The sequence below is a fragment of the Toxotes jaculatrix genome, chromosome 3, assembly GCF_017976425.1.
Source record: "Toxotes jaculatrix isolate fToxJac2 chromosome 3, fToxJac2.pri, whole genome shotgun sequence".
NCBI lineage: Eukaryota > Metazoa > Chordata > Actinopteri > Toxotidae > Toxotes > Toxotes jaculatrix.
In genome coordinates this window covers 584,494-606,076 of record NC_054396.1, presented here as the reverse complement: position 1 = coordinate 606,076, position 21,583 = coordinate 584,494, and the positions used below count along the sequence as shown (strand labels likewise).

At 39.0% G+C, this 21,583-nt stretch overlaps 1 long non-coding RNA gene across 1 annotated transcript; it reads right to left on the bottom strand.

Annotated features, from left to right (window-relative positions):
* Positions 1–472: 472 nt before the first annotated feature.
* On the bottom strand, positions 473–19,624 carry LOC121179404. Its single transcript, XR_005893865.1, has 3 exons — positions 19,611–19,624; positions 19,477–19,482; positions 473–759 (listed from the first exon to the last, which is right to left on the bottom strand). It is a non-coding gene; the product is annotated as an uncharacterized LOC121179404 (long non-coding RNA).
* Positions 19,625–21,583: the final 1,959 nt, after the last annotated feature.

The following is a 21,583-nucleotide window of genomic DNA, read 5'->3' as shown; positions in this document are numbered from 1 at the left end:
GTACCCTATTTGAGTTGAAGTATAATTTAATATCTATATTTCATAGATTAATGGTTTAGTCCCGGGTATTTTGTTTGAATTAATTTCAATTTAAGTTCTCAATTTATCTCAGTTAGGCCTATTTATCAGTTTAGTTCTAATTTTCTATCTCCTTGTAGTTGCTTAACCAGCTCTACTCAATACACACCAGAGTGATACCAAATTGGCACACAATGAGTTAAACAATGAACAAATAAAATAAAACACAAAATATCAATGACTCATAACTCAAATCAGATCTCACAGAGAAATATGTTAGAAATTACATAAATTCCCACAGGTGGATATATCAGCTCTTTAGTTAAGTCCTTTTCTCTGTCCAAATAAAGTTCACAGCGAGTCTCTGCAACACAGTTCTGTCCTACCGCAACCTTCAGGTGCTGGACTTGTCTCTATCCACAGTGCGCGGGTGAATCCCACAGCGAAGACGATTCTTCCAGTGGTTCTCCTATGGGTGGCTCGCCATCTTGTGTTGACAACGCCAGTTGTACTCACGATCGATCTCCAAAAAAAAACTGCCAAATCCTTCAAACTCGAAACAACCCAAAAAAAAAAGAGTCCAACAACGTACAGGCGTGAAATGGGTCAACCCAGTCCGACAGCTGACAAGTTCGGCGATGCCGACAAAATCAGCAAAATACTCCTTCAACGAAAATACCAGCGACTGCCGTGTCGAGTTCAGTTGTCACCATGTTTTCGTCAAAAACAAGCGAAAAACCTCTGAACGCAGTCAGTCAGTCGGAGAAGCACACACCGTACTGGAGGTGCATAAAATATATGTCCAAAGCTTAAAAGAAAACAAACCAAAATGTATCCTTTAAAATATAGTTTCTTCAATTTCCTTGTTTTTCTCGCTTTTCGACTACTTTTCCCTCTCTCGTGTCAAATCTTTTTTTTCCTCTTTCTGTAACACTTATCCCTTCCTCCAACAAGCGACGCTAAAGCTACCTGATTGGCTGTTTGTGTTTGTGCTTGCTAAAGGAGCATTTCACACAAAAATAATGAATGAATTAACATTTTTTTAACTGTTTTTTTAAGGCTCCTATGAATGTATTGCTAAATTCATCTAGGTTACATTACCATTCAGTAACAGTAATAAGATCTTTTGGGTCACATCCGTGTTAATTAAAACCCTGTTTGGTTTCCCTTACATTTGCTCAAAACAGTGTCAGGAGAAGAATATATCAGTATGTCTCTTTATGTATCCAAGAAAAGTTGAGAGTTGAAGGAGTTTTGAGCAATGTGAAAACTCTGTGAAAACATATGTCCTGAACATGATGCAGGATCTGGTTCATCCATGATGAAAACTAGTGACCACAGCATTATTATTTTTGCACAGATTTTTTTGTTTTTCTCATTTAAACCAATTAAACTGAAAGTGAGATTTCTTGTAAGAACAAGATGGAAAGGTGAGCAATGACATGAGGTAAAAAATGTAATCTGGTGAAATGTCAAAAAGACTTTTCACTATCGCTATTATTTGTAACTGTACTTGGGGGATAAAAAGGGGATAAAAAACAAAAAAACAAAAACTATGACTGCTAACTGCGCGAGTTGTGTGTACTGCAGTATAGCAACATCTGAAGTCTGAAGGAATGAGAATAGTTCCCTGAAACCACTGCAGATTGAATTTATTTGATTATGAAACAACTGAAACTGTTCATGGTGTATCTAAGGTGCAGTAGATCTATTTACATATTAATTAAACAAAAGTTTGATGACAGGTACAGTGGCAATAGGTAAGTATTCCCTTGAAACACTAAATACTGTATTTGCAGTACATTTGCACACTAACACATTGTTTTCATAACTGTTAAAGACATTCAAAACAGAAAAAAAGAGCAAATGTGCATTTCTGCTGTACCCATACTGAAATACATAGAAAATCTGAGCAGAATATTTACAGTTAAATGAAATGATAATAATTCCAAACACAGAATCAGAATCCTGTGACCTCATAATGGCATGTCATTCAAAGTTCTAATCATTAGCATATAACCGTCACTTTAGAATGTGTCCCTCCAGAGTGTGCACAGACTACCTTTGGATCAGGTTGGATTGGAGGGACACATAGGAGTTTTCCTCATTATTGAAGTTTTTTCTTAACTTTCCCATGCCTGTGGATTCTCGAGACACATGGAAAAATTTCCACCATTTGTGAGAGAGGAGGAATGTGCTTTTTTTCCACATTGTGACTGGCATTTAGTGTCACAACAGCTTTTGTTGACTGGTTCACATTTTGCAAATCAGATTGGTGAGGTCTTGCAGCACAGGTAGGGATCGACGTGCTGAATAAGAGATTTCATTTGGACTTGTTAATGCATTACAAGGCTGTAATGCTGACTGGAATGTTAAGGTGTGTGTGTGTGATGATGTGTGTCCTGAAGGGCACTAGTGTGAGGTTTATGTTGCTGCAGTGGTCTCTGTTTTCATAGCCACTCTTTTTTCTGTCTCACATCACTACTACTCACTCTGTGAACATAGCTGAAGCTTCAGATGTTTTTTCTTTTCAAGCTTTAACATAGTGAGAGATCATTTACTCAAATGTAAATTGAAATTTTTCATGTCATTCTTTCATAATGTCAGGTGCTGTTTCTGTGCACCATTGGCTCTGCATAACCTTCTCTCTGTGTGCTCAGAGACCACTTGCTGTATTTGCATGGCATAGCTTTTCTGAAACCATTGTCTCTGAGTTGCATTTCCACATGGGGTAGTTGTAGTTTTTTTGAAAATGTTTCAAAGTAGGATTTCTCAATTTCTCAATCTCAATAAAACCAAAACGGTGTTGTGCAGATTGTTCTTGCTCAGTAAATGGTGGCATAAAAACAGCAAGTTTTTGAAATATATATATGTTCATCATTTAAATTGTGAAAAATGTGAAGACACCTTCATGCCCTGGAAGAGGGCCCTTCCTCTGTTTTTCTTCCCAAGGACTTCTCCAGATTTCTGGAGATTTTTCTTGTTCACAAGATGGAGGGGGTAAAACAGTTTCTTCTTTCCATTTCTGTTAAGTAAGTATCAGTGGTCAAGTTCATTGTTTTTACTATCAAGACATCTTCACACCCTGGAAGAGGGCCCCTCTTGTGTCAAATTGGTTTTTTTTTCTTTCCTCTTTTCATTGCATAAATATTAATCAGAAACAAGAGGGGCCCTCTTCCATGGCATTAAGGTGTCTTGAAACCATTTTGACACCTAAAGGTCTTGTCTGTAATTTTTTTTACATATATGTTCATCAGTTACATTGTGAAAACTGTCAAGACACCTTCACGCCCTGGAAGAGGGCCCCTACTCTGTATTTCTTCCCAAGGACTTCTCCACATTTCTGGAGATTTTTCTTGCTCACAAGAGGGAGGTGTCAAAAAAGTTTCTTTTTCCATTTCTGTTAAGTAAGTATCAGTTGTCATGTTCATTGTTTTGACTGTAAAGACACCTTCATGTCATGGAAGAGGGCCCCTCTCGTGTATTTCTTCCCAAGGATTTCTCCAGATTTCTGGAGATTTTTCTTGCTCACAAGAGGGAGGTGTCAAAACAGTTTCTTCTTTCCATTTCTGTTAAGTAAGTATCAGTTGTCATGTTCATTGTTTTGACTGTCAAGACACCTTCATGTCATGGAAGAGGGTCCCTCTCGTGTTTTTCTTCCCAAGGACTTCTCCAGATTTCTGGAGATTTTTCTTGCTCACAAGAGGGAGGTGTCAAAACAGTTTCTTTTTTCCATTTCTGTTAAGTATCAGTGGTCAAGTTCATTGTTTTTACTATCAAGACATCTTCACACCCTGGAAGAGGGCCCCTCTTGTGTCAAATTGTTTTTTTTTTCTTTCCTCTTTTCATTGCATAAATATTAATCATAAACAAGAGGGACCCTCTTCCATGGCATTAAGGTGTCTTGAAACCATTTTGACACCTAAAGGTCTTGTCTGTAATTTTTTTACATATATGTTCATCAGTTACATTGTTAAAACTGTCAAGGCACCTTCACGCCCTGGAAGAGGGCCCCTCCTCTGTATTTCTTCCCAAGGACTTCTCCAGATTTCTGGAGATTTTTCTTGCTCACAAGAGGGAGGTGTCAAAAAAGTTTCTTCTTTCCATTTCTGTTAAGTAAGTATCAGTTGTCATGTTCATTGTTTTGACTGTCAAGACACCTTCATGTCATGGAAGAGGGCCCCTCTCGTGTATTTCTTCCCAAGGACTTCTCCAGATTTCTGGAGATTTTTCTTGCTCACAAGTGGGAGGTGTCAAAACAGTTTCTTTTTTCCATTTCTGTTAAGTATCAGTGGTCATGTTCGTTGTTTTTACTGTCAAGACACCTTCACACCTTGGAAGAGGGTCCCTCTTTTGTTTTTCTTCCCAAGGACTTCTCCAGATTTCTGGAGATTTTTCTTGCTCACAAGAGGGAGGTGGTAAAACAGTTTCTTCTTTTCATTTCTGTTAAGTAAGTAGCAGTTGTTATGTTCATTGTTTTGACTGTCAAAACACCTTCACACCTTGGAAGAGGGTCCCTCTTTTGTTTTTCTTCCCAAGGACTTCTCCAGATTTTCTGGAGATTTTTCTTGTTCACAAGAGGGAGGTGTCAAAACAGTTTCTTTTTTCCATTTCTGTTAAGTAAGTATCAGTAGGCATGTTCATTGTTTTGACTGTCAAGACACCTTCACACCCTGGAAGAGGGCCCCTCTTGTGTCAAATTGTTTTTTTTTTCTTTCCTCTTTTCATTGCATAAATATTAATGATAAACAAGGGGGGCCCTCTTCCATGGCATTAAGGTGTCTTGAAACCATTTTGACACCTAAAGGTCTTGTCTGTAATTTTTTTTACATATATGTTCATCAGTTGCATTGTGAAAACTGTCAAGACACCTTCATGCCCTGGAAGAGGGCCCCTCTTGTGTATTTCTTCCCAAGGACTTCTCCAGTATTCTGGAGATTTTTCTTGCTCACAAGAGGGAGGTGTCAAAACAGTTTCTTTTTTCCATTTCTGTTAAGTATCAGTGGTCATGTTCATTGTTTGTACTGTCAAAACACCTTCACACCCTGGAAGAGGGTCCCTCTTGTGTATTTCTTCCCAAGGACTTCTCCAGATTTCTGGAGATTTTTCTTGCTCACAAGAGGGAGGTGTCAAAACAGTTTCTTCTTTCCATTTCTGTTAAGTATCAGTTGTCATGTTCATTGTTTTGACTGTCAAGACACCTTCATGTCATGGAAGAGGGTCCCTCTTGTGTTTTTCTTCCCAAGGACTTCTCCAGTATTCTGGAGATTTTTCTTGCTCACAAGAGGGAGGTGTCAAAACAGTTTCTTCTTTCCATTTCTGTTAAGTAAGTATCAGTTGTCATGTTCATTGTTTTGACTGTCAAGACACCTTGATGTCATGGAAGAGGGCCCCTCTCGTGCATTTCTTCCCAACGACTTCTCCAGATTTCTGGAGATTTTTCTTGCTCACAAGAGGGAGGTGGTAAAAGAGTTTCTTCTTTCCATTTCTGTTAAGTAAGTAGCCTTCAAGACACCTTCACACCTTGGAAGAGGGCCCCTCTTGTGTTTTTCTTAAACTTAAACTTAAATCTTTTCATAACCAAGAGGGGCCCTCTTCCATGGCATTAAGGTGTCTTGAAACCATTTTGACACCTAAAGGTCTTGTCTGTAATTTTTTTTACATATATGTTCATCAGCTACATTGTGAAAACTGTCAAGACACCTTCACGCCCTGGAAGAGGGCCCCTCCTCTGTATTTCTTCCCAAGGACTTCTCCAGATTTCTGGAGATTTTTCTTGCTCACAAGAGGGAGGTGTCAAAAAAGTTTCTTTTTCCATTTCTGTTAAGTATCAGTTGTCATGTTCATTGTTTTGACTGTCAAGACACCTTCATGTCATGGAAGAGGGCCCCTCTCGTGTATTTCTTCCCAAGGACTTCTCCAGATTTCTGGAGATTTTTCTTGCTCACAAGAGGGAGGTGTCAAAACAGTTTCTTTTTTCCATTTCTGTTAAGTATCAGTGGTCAAGTTCATTGTTTTTACTATCAAGACATCTTCACACCCTGGAAGAGGGCCCCTCTTGTGTCAAATTGTTTTTTTTTTCTTTCCTCTTTTCATTGCATAAATATTAATCATAAACAAGAGGGACCCTCTTCCATGGCATTAAGGTGTCTTGAAACCATTTTGACACCTAAAGGTCTTGTCTGTAATTTTTTTACATATATGTTCATCAGTTACATTGTGAAAACTGTCAAGACACCTTCACGCCCTGGAAGAGGGCCCCTCCTCTGTATTTCTTCCCAAGGACTTCTCCAGATTTCTGGAGATTTTTCTTGCTCACAAGAGGGAGGTGTCAAAAAAGTTTCTTTTTCCATTTCTGTTAAGTATCAGTTGTCATGTTCATTGTTTTGACTGTCAAGACACCTTCATGTCATGGAAGAGGGCCCCTCTCGTGTATTTCTTCCCAAGGACTTCTCCAGATTTCTGGAGATTTTTCTTGCTCACAAGAGGGAGGTGTCAAAACAGTTTCTTCTTTCCATTTCTGTTAAGTATCAGTTGTCATGTTCATTGTTTTGACTGTCAAGACACCTTCATGTCATGGAAGAGGGTCCCTCTTGTGTTTTTCTTCCCAAGGACTTCTCCAGTATTCTGGAGATTTTTCTTGCTCACAAGAGGGAGGTGTCAAAACAGTTTCTTCTTTCCATTTCTGTTAAGTAAGTATCAGTTGTCATGTTCATTGTTTTGACTGTCAAGACACCTTGATGTCATGGAAGAGGGCCCCTCTCGTGCATTTCTTCCCAACGACTTCTCCAGATTTCTGGAGATTTTTCTTGCTCACAAGAGGGAGGTGGTAAAAGAGTTTCTTCTTTCCATTTCTGTTAAGTAAGTAGCCTTCAAGACACCTTCACACCTTGGAAGAGGGCCCCTCTTGTGTTTTTCTTAAACTTAAACTTAAATCTTTTCATAACCAAGAGGGGCCCTCTTCCATGGCATTAAGGTGTCTTGAAACCATTTTGACACCTAAAGGTCTTGTCTGTAATTTTTTTACATATATGTTCATCAGCTACATTGTGAAAACTGTCAAGACACCTTCACGCCCTGGAAGAGGGCCCCTCCTCTGTATTTCTTCCCAAGGACTTCTCCAGATTTCTGGAGATTTTTCTTGCTCACAAGAGGGAGGTGTCAAAAAAGTTTCTTTTTCCATTTCTGTTAAGTATCAGTTGTCATGTTCATTGTTTTGACTGTCAAGACACCTTCATGTCATGGAAGAGGGCCCCTCTCGTGTATTTCTTCCCAAGGACTTCTCCAGATTTCTGGAGATTTTTCTTGCTCACAAGAGGGAGGTGTCAAAACAGTTTCTTTTTTCCATTTCTGTTAAGTATCAGTGGTCAAGTTCATTGTTTTTACTATCAAGACATCTTCACACCCTGGAAGAGGGCCCCTCTTGTGTCAAATTGTTTTTTTTTCTTTCCTCTTTTCATTGCATAAATATTAATCATAAACAAGAGGGACCCTCTTCCATGGCATTAAGGTGTCTTGAAACCATTTTGACACCTAAAGGTCTTGTCTGTAATTTTTTTACATATATGTTCATCAGTTACATTGTGAAAACTGTCAAGACACCTTCACGCCCTGGAAGAGGGCCCCTCCTCTGTATTTCTTCCCAAGGACTTCTCCAGATTTCTGGAGATTTTTCTTGCTCACAAGAGGGAGGTGTCAAAAAAGTTTCTTTTTCCATTTCTGTTAAGTATCAGTTGTCATGTTCATTGTTTTGACTGTCAAGACACCTTCATGTCATGGAAGAGGGCCCCTCTCGTGTATTTCTTCCCAAGGACTTCTCCAGATTTCTGGAGATTTTTCTTGCTCACAAGAGGGAGGTGTCAAAACAGTTTCTTTTTTCCATTTCTGTTAAGTATCAGTGGTCAAGTTCATTGTTTTTACTATCAAGACATCTTCACACCCTGGAAGAGGGCCCCTCTTGTGTCAAATTGTTTTTTTTTTCTTTCCTCTTTTCATTGCATAAATATTAATCATAAACAAGAGGGACCCTCTTCCATGGCATTAAGGTGTCTTGAAACCATTTTGACACCTAAAGGTCTTGTCTGTAATTTTTTTACATATATGTTCATCAGTTACATTGTGAAAACTGTCAAGACACCTTCACGCCCTGGAAGAGGGCCCCTCCTCTGTATTTCTTCCCAAGGACTTCTCCAGATTTCTGGAGATTTTTCTTGCTCACAAGAGGGAGGTGTCAAAAAAGTTTCTTTTTCCATTTCTGTTAAGTATCAGTTGTCATGTTCATTGTTTTGACTGTCAAGACACCTTCATGTCATGGAAGAGGGCCCCTCTCGTGTATTTCTTCCCAAGGACTTCTCCAGATTTCTGGAGATTTTTCTTGTTCACAAGAGGGAGGTGTCAAAACAGTTTCTTTTTTCCATTTCTGTTAAGTAAGTATCAGTTGTCATGTTCATTGTTTTGACTGTCAAGACACCTTCATGTCATGGAAGAGGGTCCCTCTTGTGTTTTTCTTCCCAAGGACTTCTCCAGATTTCTGGAGATTTTTCTTGCTCACAAGAGGGAGGTGTCAAAACAGTTTCTTCTTTCCATTTCTCTTAAGTGTCAGAGGTCATGTTCATTGTTTGTACTGTCAAGACACCTTCACGCCCTGGAAGAGGGTCCCTCTTGTGTATTTCTTCCCAAGGACTTCTCCAGTTTTCTGGAGATTTTTCTTGCTCACAAGAGGGAGGTGTCAAAACAGTTTCTTCTTTCCATTTCCGTTAAGTATCAGTTGTTATGCTCATTGTTTTGACTGTCAAGACACCTTCACGCCCTGGAAGAGGGTCCCTCTTGTGTATTTCTTCCCAAGGACTTCTCCAGTTTTCTGGAGATTTTTCTTGCTCACAAGAGGGAGGTGTCAAAACAGTCTGTTCTTTCCATTTCTCTTAAGTAAGTATCAGAGGTCATGTTCATTGTTTGTACTGTCAAGACACCTTCACGCCCTGGAAGAGGGCTCCTCTTGTGTATTTCTTCCCAAGGACTTCTCCAGTTTTCTGGAGATTTTTCTTGCTCACAAGAGGGAGGTGTCAAAACAGTTTCTTCTTTCCATTTCTGTTAAGTATCAGTTGTTATGCTCATTGTTTTGACTGTCAAGACACCTTCACGCCCTGGAAGAGGGTCCCTCTTGTGTATTTCTTCCCAAGGACTTCTCCAGATTTCTGGAGATTTTTCTTGCTCACAAGAGGGAGGTGTCAAAACAGTTTCTTTTTTCCATTTCTGTTAAGTAAGTATCAGTTGTCATGTTCATTGTTTTGACTGTCAAGACACCTTCATGTCATGGAAGAGGGTCCCTCTTGTGTTTTTCTTCCCAAGGACTTCTCCAGATTTCTAGAAATTTTTCTTGTTCACAAGAGGGAGGTGTCAAAACAGTTTATTTTTTTTCATTTCTGTTAAGTAAGTATCAGTGGTCATGTTCATTGTTTTTACTATCAAGACATCTTCACACCCTGGAAGAGGGCCCCTCTTGTGTCAAATTGTTTTTTTTTTCTTTTCTCTTTTCATTGCATAAATATTAATGATAAACAAGGGGGGCCCTCTTCCATGGCATTAAGGTGTCTTGAAACCATTTTGACACCTAAAGGTCTTGTCTGTAATTTTTTTACATATATGTTCATCAGTTACATTGTGAAAACTGTCAAGACACCTTCACGCCCTGGAAGAGGGCCCTTCCTCTGTATTTCTTCCCAAGGACTTCTCCAGATTTCTGGAGATTTTTCTTGCTCACAAGAGGGAGGTGTCAAAATAGTTTCTTCTTTCCATTTCAACAAGCATCAGTTGTCATGTTCATTGTTTTGACTGTCAAGACACCTTCACGTCCTGGAAGAGGGTCCCTCTTGTGTCAAATTTACTTCCCTCTTTTCATTGCGTAAATACACACAAGAGGGGCCCTCTTCCATGGTGTTAAGTTGTCTTGAAACCACTTTGACACCTAAAGGTCTTGCCTTCATGTCACCTTCATGTCATGGAAGAGGGCCCCTCTTGTGTATATCTTCCCAAGGACATCTCCAGTTTTTCAGAGATTTTTCTTGCTCACAAGAGGGAGGTGTCAAATTGTTTTCTTTTTCTTCCCTCTTTTTATTGTATAAATATTAATCATACACAAGAGGTGTGAAGGTGTCTTGAAACCATTTTGACACCTAAAGGTCAATTGTCATGTGCATTGTTTTTATTGTTTTTATTGTCAAGACACCTTCATGCCTTGGAATAGGGCCCCTCTTATGTATTTCTTCTCAAGGACTTCTCCAGATTTCTGGAGATTTTTCTTGCTCACAAGAGGGAGGTGTCAAAAAAGTTTCTTTTTCCATTTCTGTTAAGTATCAGTTGTCATGTTCATTGTTTTGACTGTCAAGACACCTTCATGTCATGGAAGAGGGCCCCTCTCGTGTATTTCTTCCCAAGGACTTCTCCAGATTTCTGGAGATTTTTCTTGTTCACAAGAGGGAGGTGTCAAAACAGTTTCTTTTTTCCATTTCTGTTAAGTAAGTATCAGTTGTCATGTTCATTGTTTTGACTGTCAAGACACCTTCATGTCATGGAAGAGGGTCCCTCTTGTGTTTTTCTTCCCAAGGACTTCTCCAGATTTCTGGAGATTTTTCTTGCTCACAAGAGGGAGGTGTCAAAACAGTTTCTTCTTTCCATTTCTCTTAAGTGTCAGAGGTCATGTTCATTGTTTGTACTGTCAAGACACCTTCACGCCCTGGAAGAGGGTCCCTCTTGTGTATTTCTTCCCAAGGACTTCTCCAGTTTTCTGGAGATTTTTCTTGCTCACAAGAGGGAGGTGTCAAAACAGTTTCTTCTTTCCATTTCCGTTAAGTATCAGTTGTTATGCTCATTGTTTTGACTGTCAAGACACCTTCACGCCCTGGAAGAGGGTCCCTCTTGTGTATTTCTTCCCAAGGACTTCTCCAGTTTTCTGGAGATTTTTCTTGCTCACAAGAGGGAGGTGTCAAAACAGTCTGTTCTTTCCATTTCTCTTAAGTAAGTATCAGAGGTCATGTTCATTGTTTGTACTGTCAAGACACCTTCACGCCCTGGAAGAGGGCTCCTCTTGTGTATTTCTTCCCAAGGACTTCTCCAGTTTTCTGGAGATTTTTCTTGCTCACAAGAGGGAGGTGTCAAAACAGTTTCTTCTTTCCATTTCTGTTAAGTATCAGTTGTTATGCTCATTGTTTTGACTGTCAAGACACCTTCACGCCCTGGAAGAGGGTCCCTCTTGTGTATTTCTTCCCAAGGACTTCTCCAGATTTCTGGAGATTTTTCTTGCTCACAAGAGGGAGGTGTCAAAACAGTTTCTTTTTTCCATTTCTGTTAAGTAAGTATCAGTTGTCATGTTCATTGTTTTGACTGTCAAGACACCTTCATGTCATGGAAGAGGGTCCCTCTTGTGTTTTTCTTCCCAAGGACTTCTCCAGATTTCTAGAAATTTTTCTTGTTCACAAGAGGGAGGTGTCAAAACAGTTTATTTTTTTTCATTTCTGTTAAGTAAGTATCAGTGGTCATGTTCATTGTTTTTACTATCAAGACATCTTCACACCCTGGAAGAGGGCCCCTCTTGTGTCAAATTGTTTTTTTTTTCTTTTCTCTTTTCATTGCATAAATATTAATGATAAACAAGGGGGGCCCTCTTCCATGGCATTAAGGTGTCTTGAAACCATTTTGACACCTAAAGGTCTTGTCTGTAATTTTTTTACATATATGTTCATCAGTTACATTGTGAAAACTGTCAAGACACCTTCACGCCCTGGAAGAGGGCCCTTCCTCTGTATTTCTTCCCAAGGACTTCTCCAGATTTCTGGAGATTTTTCTTGCTCACAAGAGGGAGGTGTCAAAATAGTTTCTTCTTTCCATTTCAACAAGCATCAGTTGTCATGTTCATTGTTTTGACTGTCAAGACACCTTCACGTCCTGGAAGAGGGTCCCTCTTGTGTCAAATTTACTTCCCTCTTTTCATTGCGTAAATACACACAAGAGGGGCCCTCTTCCATGGTGTTAAGTTGTCTTGAAACCACTTTGACACCTAAAGGTCTTGCCTTCATGTCACCTTCATGTCATGGAAGAGGGCCCCTCTTGTGTATATCTTCCCAAGGACATCTCCAGTTTTTCAGAGATTTTTCTTGCTCACAAGAGGGAGGTGTCAAATTGTTTTCTTTTTCTTCCCTCTTTTTATTGTATAAATATTAATCATACACAAGAGGTGTGAAGGTGTCTTGAAACCATTTTGACACCTAAAGGTCAATTGTCATGTGCATTGTTTTTATTGTTTTTATTGTCAAGACACCTTCATGCCTTGGAATAGGGCCCCTCTTATGTATTTCTTCTCAAGAACTTCTTCAGTCATACTTAAAAGATTTACTGGAGATTTTCTCTTGCTCACTAGAGGAAGGTTTCAAAAATTGTTGTCAAAATTGGAGTGTTGTTTGTGCTTTTTGTTGCATATATGTTAATCATCATCTGCACTGTCAAAACTGTCAAGACACCTTCATTTCTTGGAAGAGGGTACCATTAATGCATGCTACTAATTCAACTTCTTCCCTTTCCCTTAGTTTTGTGCTTTCTCTCCTCTCTTCTGCTGTCATTATCTGCAAGTTCATCTACCCTCGGAGCTGTAAACTGAGTTTGGATCTGCTGCTGTGGGCCATCTACTGTCTCCATTACTAGTCTCCATCCATCCATTTTCCATAAAGCTTAATCCGTCAGGGTCGCGGGGATCTGAAGCCTATCCCAGCTGGTTATGGGCAAGAGGCGGGCTACCCCCTGGACCCAGGCACAGGGAGAACACTCAAACTCTGCACAGAAGGGCCCAAATCCTCTTGGTGTGAGGCGACAGTGCTAACCACTGCACCACCATGCCGCCCCTATTATTATCCTCATTAATGATAATTATTTGTCCTTTTATTAGTCTTACCATGATTACTTCTTCTATTGTTATTGTATTGCCATTTGTCCTATTATTAATCCATATTACTTTTAATTTTGCTGTCATCATGAAACCTGCATTATCCTGTTTTCTTTCCACCTCTATCACTCCCCTTCCCTCCTTCCCTCTTACTCTCAACCCAACTGGTCGAGGCAGACGGCCTCCCACCATGAGCCAGGTTCTGCTCAAGGTTTCTTCCTGTTAAAAGGGAGTTTTTCCTTGCCACCGTGGCCAAGTGCTTGCTCTTGGGGGAATGTTGGGTCTTTGTAAATAATATTATAAAGAGTATGGTTTAGACCTGCTCTATATCATAAGTTCCATGAGATAATTTATGTTATGATCTAGCACTATATAAATTGAATTGAACTGAATTGAATTGAGGAATCTGTCAAAGCAAATGCTTCTTTTCATAAAGCACAAATGTTCTGCTCTTTCTGTAACCTGAAATGTCAGTTTTCAGAAATGTTGTGCTTTGACATGTAACTGTTAGTATTACTATTATCATTATCATAACTTTTTTTTTCCTGAAATATTGAGAAAAGATTCTGCACTTCCTAAGGTTTCTCCCATTTTTCCTGTTAAAGGGTTTTTATGTGGAGTTCCTTATTTGGATCAAATTTCTGAGGATGAGATTGTCATTTGCTGATAAACATGTTCTGTGCTATATAAATAAAATAAATTGGACATAAATTTTTGTGTAGCTACATTTTCTTGCCATGTCTGCTTTTGTTTTCTGGGTGCTAATTTTTTCCTAAAGACAAGCAGGTTTTACAACCTGGAAAGTTTAAACTGCCAACATGTGAGAGGTGACAGCTGTCAATGTATTTGTTTTTCTGTTTTTGTTAGCTTTGTGATGGCAACCTAATATTTTTCAATACACTGAAAAAAAAAAATCAGAGTGATGATGTCCAACATCCTTTAATTACATTTCAGTGAAAGACCACATGCTACAGCATACTGGTAAATGTTAATATTTAAATAAAAATACACTGTATTTTTTCTGTCATCTTGCAGTCTTCAAGTGTGGTTCAACAAGGCATTACAGTGCAGTACTTTGATTTTTGTTAACATTTCTATTTTCTGACTGCTAAATATTCATTATTTAAAATATCACCATGACTCAAATAGTTATTACAAAATGAAAGAAAATATTGTTATTAGATGTCCTTGAGAAAGCAGTGTGTACATACTGGAGAATGGAGGAAGATTTTATACCACTTTAAATGCCCCACACATGATTTTTTTGTTTTCAGAATTAGATAAGAAGGCAACTATGAACTTTAATAGTTCAAACACTCTGAAAAATATTGTAATGTTAGTCCATCCAGTATCTTCAAACACCCTGGTACTCATGTTTGCAGTGTCCAACATAGAGAGGCTCTGCCTTGAGGAGAAAGGGAAGCAGAAAAACTAGTGTGTAATAAAGCAGACATTGTGAGAAAGAGCTGAGCGTGGAAAGGCCTTCTCCACACTGGAGGTCTGCTTCTCATCACTCCAGTCTCTCTGCTGCAGCACTTGCCCTTGGCCTGGGATTTTGGGTGCAATCAGTGAATATTTTAAATAATTGGAAGGGACTGTTGGTGCACTTACTATAACAGGTTGACTAGGGTGGTGATTTTATGGGTCTTTTTAATGTCGTACCAAAGATGTGGAGTGAAATTGGTGGCATCAACATATTCTCCCCACATGCAGACCTCACCCCCTATCACCAGCTTCTTCTGTTCTTCAGTACCATTGAGGGGATAATAACAATGCAATGTTTTTTATTTAGGGATAAGCAGATAATGAGTTTATTACCAATTCATACCAGCATACCTGTTTATTATAATTTATTTTGGGTATAACTACCTATTTCTGTTGAAATCTGAAAGTTACTATCTTGTGTTAAACTGTGGGACAGAAAAGGGCAGATCTTTCTCTTTTCTCTATGCTTTACAAAAAAACATGTTTTGCAGTGTGTCAATCAGCATCTTACAGGAAAACTTTGAGTCATCGGCAACAAAGATGGTTGAAAACATGTATGAAATATGTTTTATATATTAAAGCTTAAAAATTTCCCTCAGTGATGCACACTTACAGAAATATTTCTAATCATTTTTCAAACAATGTCTAGCATGTATGTGGGCCTCTGACTGACTTTTTTTTATACCATAGAGGTATTTGCTGCAGTATACTTACTGCTTGATGGTAGTCAAACACATCCTGCCACACGATAGATGTCTTGTTCAGAGCTGAAGTGATATTCACAAGGCTGGAAATACAGACATTAATGTCATTTGTAGCATTAATGTGTTGGTTGGTGTATTTATCCTCTATATATCACTCATGCTTTGTATGCAGGTGTTTGGTATTTCAATGACACTGTAAAGGAGATGTGTGATAGACAGAGTCTGTTAATGTAACCTTAAAAGTTTTTTTTAAAATAGTCAAAAGAAACCCAGATTCCATTAAAAACATGTGGTTGAAGTGTGGTTGAAATGGACAATTGTGGTACACGTGAGACAAGCACGGGCACCATTAGAGATCAAGCCTGCTAAATTCCAGGAAAAAAGATAGATTTGAAGAAAGTCATGACACCAGTAAAAACGCACCAACCAAACAAAGGGAAAAAGAAAAGGGCGTACCCAATCACACCCAGAAATGTCCTTGAGTTTGGGTACAACCCTTTTTTCATGTTTGTGGACTCTGCGTTTGCAGAATAAAGCTTTCTGGACTCAGCCTCTCTGATCTCCTGTATTTTATTGATTCTGTGCAATTTCTCCGAAGAAGACTCAAACACTTACAATTTTAAAGAAAAAAAAAATTAAGAGAGTTAAAGATTAAGGTGTGGGGACTCAGCCGGACTCGGACTCGGCTCCAACTGGCCCTTGGTGGGGTCCACAGCCTGGCCTGAAAAATCCACATCAAAATCGGCAAGCCAACCAGGAGGGGTATCAGTCATTGGGACCAGAACTGGAGCAGATTCATAGCTGCATTCCAGACCACGATGCACCAAATGTAAGGTAAGCAGAGCTTTTTATCTGCATAATTTATGTCTGTCTGGATGCCGTGTTGGAATCTCGCCCGGGCAAGGCAAAGACCTGTATGACTCACCCCTAAAGAACCTGGTACAAACCCAATCATAAGTGTAAAAGTTGATTGTATAAGAACCTAGTAAATCTGTTTGTTATGAATAAGATTTGAAATAACACTAAAAGGCTGATTAACTTACATATTGAAGTAAATGCAAGGGAGATCAGACAAGTTGATTACAGCTGTTGTGTGTATAAGTGTGAGTCCAGTGTCTGACAAAGCCACCACGGTGCGGATAAGTGTGAATGAGTAGCTGCGTGTGAATGGAGAAACACGGGAGAGCAGATCCTGTGTAGTGTTGCATGAAGTCTGAGCGAGACGGAGCAGAGAAAGGCAGGGCTCGTTCAGTGTGTGAGAAAGGGAAAAAGAGTGCTTGTTGCTCAGCTTAAAGAAAAAGTAAAAAAAAGTAAAAAGAAAAATATATCCACTGGCTGTCCTGGAGGGAGAGGTGCTGGAGAGAAGTCGTGTGAATAGTATAAACAGTGTAAATAATGCTGATAATCTGAATGAACTGTTTCCTATCAGACATTTAATTTTTTCTGTTAACACGACTATACAATATACAACACGAAATAACATTAGTGGCATTTTTACTATTTCTTAGTGGGGTTATATGGAGGCTGGTTGAAGACATTAGCTAAAATAGAGTTATCAGCTGAAATAATAATACATTTGAATAATAAGTTATATAAAATATAATAAGTTATACTGAAGGATCCAATAATAATATAATAAATAAATCAGCATAATAATAAAGATTTTTAATAAATTACAGGTAACACTTTAGAATAACGATCCTTTATAAGACATTTATAAGCTATTAGTAGAGGTAATAGAGGTAAGAGGTAAGTAAATGGAAATGATTCCAGATTTTGCTTCTTTTCCTGGTGTCACTCATTTTCTTAACTATACCTTTCTAATATAGTTTGAGGTAGCCTATGTTTGTTGCAGAGCATAGTAATTTATTTGAGTAAATAAACACATTAGTCTTTTTACATCAACTCCCTATTATGCTCATAAGTTATATGAAACTTCCCCGGGAGCACTGTTAAAGTATTTTGGAGGAGGAACCGATTCAGTCTAGGGGCAGTCCACCTCCGCAGGATCTGCCAAGGTTGATGAATCAGGTGATGGAAAAACTGTGAGCCTATATATTTCATTTCTAGTCAAATTGTCTCATTAAGATATACTAATATAAGATATAATCATATGACAAGGGACATGTTTTCCATCTTTGATTTGATGACATTTGGTATCCCACTTAGTACTATATCACTTTGAATGTTAAGTGTAAATTAACCCCAGGCTGCTCTTGTAGCTGAATTTTCTACCATTTCAGATTAAAAACCATAGATGGGTAAAACATGCCGTTTTTGCAGAATATTTTAATTTAAATTTTACAAATGAGATACAGATCGTTATAACAAACACAAACAAAACAAAACCTACAACAATGCTCCTACTGACAAACAACTCTTTCTTTCTCAGAATCATGGGGGGAAAACACGAAAATTAATGTCCAGCAAATCAACCGACTAATCTTGTGTAATTAACAAGGACACAATGGTGTTTCTTCCTCGAGAAATATTGATATCATTGTGAAAAGCACCGTTAACGTGAAAACGGACAGTACGGAGAATACTTCCGTGCGTCAGGTCCTCAGTTATCCAATGGGACTGATGCTCTCAGTGCCTTTAAGCGACGCGATTGAAAGCCCGCTGCGTCGTTCTGAGACGCTAAGTGAGACCTTGTGCTGCAGAAACTGAAGCTGAAGGGCCCTGACCTAGCGTCGGTTTCTTTGACGAGCTGGGAGTGAGACTGTAAAACATGCCGGACTGCTCTTTGAGGTTTGTTTTTTGTTTTTTGTTTTTGTTTTGTTTTGTTTTTTGTTTTTTCCCCACAATATTTTTATTGAAATTTTACAAATGAGATACAGACAGTTATAACAAACACAAACCTACAACAATGCTCTTCTGTTTAGGTAATCTTCAAATAATACATTAAGTACATTAAAATAAAATGTCAAATCTGGATTACAATCTACAACAAAAAGTTCTCACATTTAGTTTTACAAGTGTATTCGTATGAGTATGTTTAGGTGTGTGAATGATCAATAATCAGTATTATTGGCAGTAATAGATGGCCCCCAAAATCTTATTTTGCTTAGGGCCCCATGGAGCCTTGGGTCGGCCCTATCAGAATTGTTAGTCTTTACACTGCCTTTGTAATGTGTTTTTAAAAGTCATGAAAGCCTGTTTCATATAATACTCAATGCTTATTTCAAGTATGTAAATAAAAATGTCAACTCACAAAAGGTAAAACACTAAATAGCTTATTGAAAAAGGTAAAATAAAAATGTAAACTTAGCTAACTGAGGTTATCTCTTAAGGTGCATTTAGAACATGAATTATCAATGTAAAAACCTGAGCACTAAAAACACCAGCAGCTTTAGAACATATTATTCTTCGGACATCTTCTTGGAGCTTTAATCTCCTATCTAAAAATAAGACACATTATGACAGGTTACAGTCACAGATTTTTAGCTAGAAAAACCAATTTGTCAAATTTATCTGGCTTGAGAGAAGCCCTTTGGCATGTTACTATGTTGCCACTGGTGCTGAACACACACTGAGGGAGCACTTGTTGCTGGAATGCAGAGATACTTTCGAGCTAGTTGGCTAACCCTTGGAAAGTTTCCCTCATGGAGTCGCCACCATTTAAGAGGATCCATCTTACTGTCTGCATTTGGAGTGGACAGGGAGTTCCCCATCTATTGCCTCTCTAAGAGATGGGGAAGCAGATGTGGCAGCTGCAGGTACAGCACCTGAGACTTAGGAAGCTGGCTAGTGTTTACTTTCTTTGGTGGGGTTTGTTCTTTTGCCTCAGGGGTCTGTGATGTGGATGGAAGCTGATGCTGTGCTTGTGCTTTCAGCATGGACTCCAGCTCAGACACACCTCTGGCTTGTACTCCCTCTTTCTTGTCACTGTCAATGTATTGGGTTTTGAACCTCGGATCAACGAGTGAAGCCATGTCCAGTAGGACATCGGTGGTTAGATCCTGGTATTTTTCAGTGAGGTAGTTGAGGATAGTTGTCTTAATCGTTTTGGTTAGCTCACTGTCATCCTCATTCAAGTTAAGGAGATTGGCTTTCAGCAGGTGCAGGACAGGCTTGATATAAGAAACACTCCCATAGTCCTCCCCTGAAAGGGCATCAGTGAAATCTCTCAGTGGACCAAGGGCTTTTTTTAAGGATTCCATTACATCAGGATCTTGCCATGATGGTACCGTACCAAGTGCCTTGTCTTCTTGTCTGACTTCAGGACCTGAGAAATGGACTTTTCTTGGTCCAACAGTCTCTCAATCATGGCAAGTTTCATTTCTATTTGAGCTAGACACAAATCCCTTTTCTTCTTCCAGCTGAAGGAGAATGCACTCACCACTTTCTTGCAGACAGATATTTGCCATCAACACAAGGGTCTTTTTCACTTTTTTCTGTACGAGAAAGAGTAGGATAGATTAACCAGATATAATAATTAAATTTGACTAAATCACATCAGCACAAGGTACATTTTAATCTGTAATTGTGTATAATTTAGAGAACTAATTTTTGAAAAAATGCTTTTTTGGGTATATTCATTTATAAAATGAACATGAAACATTTTACTAAAATGAGAGATTATTCTAGAATAATAAGTCAATTAATTACTAAAAATAGCTTCTATATCCTTGGGGCCTATAGTTGCCCATATGCTATGTATGTATGTATGCATGTATGTATGTATGTATGTATGTATGTATGTATGTACCAATGGCTAGATGCAGTCTTGCCCAAAACAGGGCAGACGAGTCCAGTTGTTAAGGCCTTCACCATGTTAGTCCCACTGTCTGTGGTCATGCAGGTCATCTGATCCTCTTTGAGTCCCCAGCATTCAAGAGCTTCCCTCAGACCTTGCGCTAGGAGTTCCCCTGTGTGCGATCTTGTGGGAAGTATGTAGTTTGGAGTGTGGCACTGCAGAGCTTCCAGTTGTCAATATAATGAATTGTCAGACTTAAGTAAGGCTCTGAAGTGCAGCTGGACCACAGATCACTTGTTGTGGCAAAAAACTGGACGTTTTGTACCTTGCGTTCAATGTTTTCACGGCATTCGGAACACAGACGTGGATTGGCAGTGCTGGAGAAATATTTGCGGCTGGGCAGCTCGTACCACGGATCAATTACTTTGAGCAGTCTTTTGAAACCGTAGTTTTCCACTGTTTTGATAGGAATCATATCTTTTGCTAGGTAAAAAGTAACTGCGTCAGTCACCTCTTTCCACCGTTTGCATATATAGTTGGTTGTTTCTGTGTCACTGGCACAGGCTGATGTGTGGCTGGCCTCGCTGCTTGGCTCTCACCAAATTGCTTCGGATGCTGCATCTTCAGGTGGTTAAAGAGGTTCATTGTGTTGCCATCCGAAGCACAAATCTTCTCTGCGCAAACTTTGCAGATGACAGTTGTTTGCGCTTTGTTGTTTGGAGAAAACCCAAACCAGTTCCATACGACCGACGTTGAGTTCTTTTTGGGGACCAACTCCAATCTCTCACTTACATTGTCGGCCATGGCTACCTGCTACATCTTGACTAAAACAGCAAGGCCAGTAAAAAAAAAAAAAAAAAAAAAAATCAGCACTGCTCGTACTTCGCCATGATTGATTGGTCATGTTCACGTGAAGCGGGCTGTTAGTTGCCCAAGGAAAAAAAAAACTTGTCATGCATCTGTGCGCAAGCATAGAGCTGCCATTAATAGAATGTGCCCTATAGACGATTTGCTTAAAGACGAGAAGTTTTGCTTGAAGTCAGGGAAAAAACTACTGACTCCATAGTGAAAGTTGAGACCCACTCCCTTGCTGAAGAAATGGGATCATTCAGATTTCAAATTTGCTGCATGGTTTGGTTTGACATTCTCTCCCAGATTAACACCACAAGCAAACTACTTCAATCGGCCAACATGCAGATTGATGTTGCAGTGAGCCTCATTCAGAAAAACAAACGAATTGAATCAGTTACAGGACAACTGCTTTTAAAGATGCACTGGTCTCAGCAAAAGACACGTGTGAACAAATGAAGCAGTGCTGAAGCAGAATCATCCTTGGCACAAGAAAGACTGAGTGGACTGGCAGTAATGAGTATAAACAACAAAGTTGGCCATCAGATTTCTTACAGTGATGTCATAAATGACTTTCTCCATTTAATTTATGTTAGTTTTTGTACATTTTGTAGTTTATTTACAATTTTTTTCTACCTATTTTTACCAAAGCTTTTGCACTTTTTTATGTAATTTTCAGACCTAATTCAGCTTTATATTTTATTTATAAACCATTTGTGTTTATGTGTTGTACCTTGTTGCTACCATTTCAGATTAAAAACCATAGATGGGTAAAACATGTCAGGCTGCTCTTTGAGGTTGTATTGATTCTCTGTGTGGCCAGTAGGGGGAGTTGCTGACTTTGCCAAAAATTCATTGAAAGATTTTTCTGCAACTTTGCAAATCTGGTGTCTGCTT